Below are 5,000 nucleotides of genomic sequence, written 5' to 3' on the forward strand. Positions count from 1 at the left end.
AGTACTGTTATATTTTTGTTTAAACTCTCCCTCTCTCTCTCTCTCTCTCTATCTCTCTTTCTCTCTCTCTCTGATATGCAATGACATTTGCTTACACCTGTGGTAAATGTTATTTTAATTTCATAAGCTGCTTCCTACAACTGTAAAAGAGCAAATGATAAAATAAGCATTCATCAATTTGTTTTTTTTACCTTACCTTTATTACATCTTTTAGTGATGACACTATAGCATCACACGTCCTCTATCACAATGTTACCAAGACTCTGAGGAGAGATGCAGCACGCAAACTTCAGATCTTCGAAGGAATCTCCAGTTGCAAGAAATCGGAGAGTACATAATCGCTGACTTGCTGGTATAGCATCTCTGAGTTGTGTTGTCTTTTTCTCAATTATTGGTGAAACCATCGTCAGCAGGTTCATAAATGTGTCGTGGTCCATTCGAAGGTAATTTCTATTGTCTTTAGGTGATGATACCAGTAGCTCATTTTAACAGGCATTGATGAGACAGTTTACATCTCTTCTTGTACCACTCTTTCATCCACAATCGTCTCTTTTTGTTTTTATCGTCGACTTCTTCGCTGGCAAGCGCCAGCAGAATAGCTATACAAGCTTTCCTTTTGCTCATGCCTCCACGCCTCAATGAAATGTACTGACGTTTGATCATACATATTATCAGTCTATGGCAGTGTATGAACAAACATGTTGGTCATACATGTTTGACAGTCTGTAGGGCGGGTTATACGTGAATTATCAAATTCCTAAATGGCTGGATGGTGTACTCAAAACCTAAAAAAAAAAAAAACTCCCATGACCAGCCCGCAGGTCCAAGACCTACGGAACAGGGCATAGGAGGGCCTCCACCCCTACAGGGGCACCGCCCCTGCAGGGGTGGAAGTAAAAATAAAGTAATTATATAAAATAAGTTTCACAAAAATACTCACCCCTGTTGATATGGGACACCTTCGATATAAAATCGAATCCTGGAGAATATAAGGTTCCACTTGAGTTCTTATCAGAAAAGTTGACAGTCTAATCAATTTTCCTGGCTTCACTAATGACTGCTGAATTCACGACCCTCTGGAAAAATTTAATTTTTAATTTAACTCATACCTGCTATATTAATTTTCCGAGAAATTACCCAGAAATTATCAGTTGAATGCCAGGTAAAACTAGTCAATTTTGTTTGCCCAATCACAATCTTGATTGTGAAAATTTGAAGGGCTAGAAATGACCACAGTTAAAAATTCTTACCAAAATAGTCTTACAAAGTATAACTCAATCTCAATGTCCTACATAGAATGAATACGAACCTTAGGCTTGTGATATAACCAGTTATAAATCAATGTTAAAATAATGTTTATACTACTTAATCACCAATTTTCAACTTTAATGTCCAAACAATGTTTTACTACTTAAAACTGTCGGAACTGCCCGAAACCACTAGTAGTTTTTCCCAAAGTATGGAGCTCAAGATTCCGTGCTGAACTCTACAGGACCAGGAAAATACCGGAAGATTTTACCAAATCTTATGTTAATATTTACAGTATATAAAGGAGCATAAATACGGAGAGATTATGTGTTAATTTGCAAAATTAAGACCAACCCCAAAACCCACAGTCACCAGTTTAAAAACAAAAGCTACAATTCTGTCACCAAACTACATTGAAGTTTTCAAACTAATATTCAATGTGGCCAGAAGTAATTATCCTCTTAAACTGGTTTTCACTAGTTCAAAAACGCGAAAACTTACGCGTCTGCAGGACTTACACCAAAGTACTTTGACTTTCACCTCCTCTACGTTGTCGATACCGTATTACACCAACTCACTTAGCTCACTACAAAATCCCACGAACGCAGATCGTAAACATAATATCTGGACCGGTTCTTATTTCGAAAACGTAGTCGTCAACATCAAGGACAATAGAGTCAGCACTTTCATGACACGGACGATGGACGACACATACTGACTAACATGAGTTTCTGTTTTTTTGTTTAAGGGAAAATCGAATGTAATCTCAGTATGATGTGAGCTTCGGCATTAATTTTGATGCTACATTCTATTCCCTTTAGGTTTGATTCCATTAATTCACTTTAATTATTTTTTGTGTGAAATTAAATGATTCCCCCAGGTTGATGATACAGAGAGAGACAGCGAACAACTAAAACATATAGCTCAAATATTCTATCCCTGAATGTATTCCATTTACTAAAGAACATTTTTATTTCCCTCTCTGTCCGTTAGACGCTGGTACCCATTTTACAGCTGGTAAGGCTAAGTATGTTTGTGAAATGAGCTGTAATGAAAGTTAGCGTTTTTTTAAGCTAAATTCTCCAAAGCTACGATTGATTTCGTGCTTGTTATTTTTTCAATATTTTACAAAAACCGGAACATTTTGATGCTGATTTTATTCACAACCAAAACATTATCTTTGTGAATATAATTTATATAGTTTTTTATAACAATTAGGGGATTATTAATCCGTGACTTTTTTTCTTGGTTTTCGATAGACTACTTTGTCCTACCTATCACTTTTAAATGAATCATTCACTTGATCCTTTTATAAAATATACGTTCTAATTTAGATGTGTCCTTCATTAGTCTATACATACTATCCAAAATATAACTACTTCAAATTGTATCATTAATTAATAAGAACTACCAAGCTTTTCCGCAGACGAATAGTTTTAATCTGAGTTTGTAGTATACCAAAGGGTTGTTTTTACATCAAGCATACTCAGGGATAATGGAGTTTATATTTAGTCAACAAACGCCTTTGGAACCATAGATCCCAAGGTCTAGAGGAAACAGGCGAAACGTTTTCCTATTTGAACAGAGCTAAGGCACAGGAGAAAGCAAGTAGACCGCGTGACGTCACTTTTCTTAACCACCATCTCCTCGCCCTTCCTAATCCAGCGCTTGAGAAGGCCTTGTATCCTCTAGACCTGCCATCGAACTCTATGGTTGGAGCCTTCAGTTACGACGAAAGTCATATCTATCGAACAGGTTTAGTGCATCATTATCATAGTTCTAAAATCAAATTAGTACGGGGAGGCAGTGATGTTTAGAGAGAACTCTTTTTCAATGAGCATGGAAAGCAAAATGCTCATAGGATTTTCATGGTAATGCCTTTCCATTTTCACTAACAGCTTTTCACCAATTCATCCTAAGATTTCCACCAGACATTTTCAGTTGACAAACCTGCTGGCGCTCTCTCTCTCTCTCTCTCTCTCTCTCTCTCTCTCTCTCTCTCTCTCTCTCTCTCTCAGTATCTGCCGTGGTAAAACAAAATATTCGCAAATAGTTTCAACTTCTTTAGCCTCGTATGTAGTAATAGCAAGGAATCCCCTTGAGCAACAAATTAGACCCAAACTTGCAAGTTTGAGGTAAAATGAAAATACGAGTAGTGTGAAATTATTCAGATACAATCGAATACGATATATGATACGTTGATGCTAACATAAATAAAATATCCAAGAACAAATTGTTTGTAAAAAAAAAAAAAAGCTATATTAAAAATATTTGCAGTGAATTTTTTTTTTTTTTTTTTTGCTGACTGTATTTGTGATTTTCAGCTTAAAGTTAGCATTCAGTGATCCCTGAGCTACAAAATTAAGTTATTTCTTGAAAATGGCATACACAGTAACATTCATAGAATTAAGCTAAAAAGAAGAAAGCTTAAGTGGTCTATTATGTGGTAACATTAGCGTAACCGTTAACCTGTTCAAATTATCAGATTTTTATGTTCATTAAATATTTTTCAAGTCATGAACGTAACGTTTAATTAAACACCATTAGTACAACTAAACAAAACGTAGTTCAGGAACATACGTATAACCTACAACCATTTAACAACTTTATGAAGTTTACGTATCCATAAACCTATTTTCAAATTATGAATTAAAAATAAACGAAATGCTATTTACATAATCTAAGCGTGAAAGCGTCAAAGTGAACCTTACTACAGCTTCCAGATATAGAGAACTACAACATGAATACTTAAACGTTACAGTTTAATTAAAGCACATCAAATAAGTGAGAAGAAACCTTTAAAAACTAACAACAAAACTTTCGAAGATTATTGTGTAGTACTCAAACGCTTTCTTTTTAAATAACGCAATCAGAAACTTGTCCATAAAATGCTCTATCTCATCGTTAAGGAATACACCAGCTGATCTCAACCATCATCCTCAGCTGAAAAACAGACTGGTATAAGTATTTTATTAACGTAAAATTCAGTTACTGTGACGTCATCATCAAGGCCCAGACTCGGGATTTCAGACAAGGGGCGAATTACGAGAAAGGCAAATGCCTCCTTTTTTCTCATGATTTAGCTCTGGATCTTTTGTGATTTTGTGCTCACTACGTATCGATATATATATATATATATATATATATATATATTATATAATGTATATATATATATATATATATATATATATATATATATATAATGTATATATATATATATATATATATATATATATATATATATATATATATATATAATTTATATATATTGATGCGTGTGCACCGTATGTATGTGTATGTGTGTGTATAGTGAAAGAAAGGTGAAATAAAACTTACTTAGTGGAATTTATTCACAAATAGACTAAATGAAATTATAATTATTAAAAAAAAATCTATGAAAACAAACAAATTCAACGATAAAGCAAAATAGCCTGATGAAACAGAACGCGGAATCAAATTTGACTGCCCGAGCTTATGGCATCGCGAGCTTACCTTCAGTCGCCTCCACCTACACCCCGCCCCCTTCCTTAAACAAACAGCAAGTACCGTTTTGCGGTGTGCACCGTCTTTGGCTGAAAATGCTCACTCCGTTGTCCTTCCAGCTGATGTCAGTGAGCGCTCTTTTCACCGCGAATAAATCGTCTAAGTTTAGTAACAGGTAACTTCAGTTGCTAGTTTGTCTTGAGAAAGAACTTTGGCCTACCTCATCGTGTTAAATGATTTCTAGGTGTTTTGAGAAGCTCTTCGTTACG

General features: G+C 35.0%; 2 long non-coding RNA genes across 2 annotated transcripts in view; one reads left to right on the top strand and one right to left on the bottom strand.

Annotated features, from left to right (window-relative positions):
* Positions 1 to 1,843, bottom strand: part of LOC135225045 (uncharacterized) — a 5,259-nt gene extending 3,416 nt beyond the window's left edge. Inside the window, exons 1-2 of the long non-coding RNA XR_010316894.1 lie at positions 1,750 to 1,843; positions 941 to 1,076 (exon numbers count right to left, since the gene is read on the bottom strand). This is a non-coding gene — a long non-coding RNA (uncharacterized LOC135225045). The remainder of the gene's footprint in view (positions 1 to 940; positions 1,077 to 1,749) is intronic.
* Positions 1 to 5,000, top strand: part of LOC135225044 (uncharacterized) — a 203,081-nt gene that overhangs the window by 139,961 nt on the left and 58,120 nt on the right. The gene's annotated exons all lie outside the window — the stretch shown is intronic.

This window comes from Macrobrachium nipponense, chromosome 12 (genome assembly GCF_015104395.2).
Source record: "Macrobrachium nipponense isolate FS-2020 chromosome 12, ASM1510439v2, whole genome shotgun sequence".
Taxonomy (NCBI): domain Eukaryota; kingdom Metazoa; phylum Arthropoda; class Malacostraca; order Decapoda; family Palaemonidae; genus Macrobrachium; species Macrobrachium nipponense.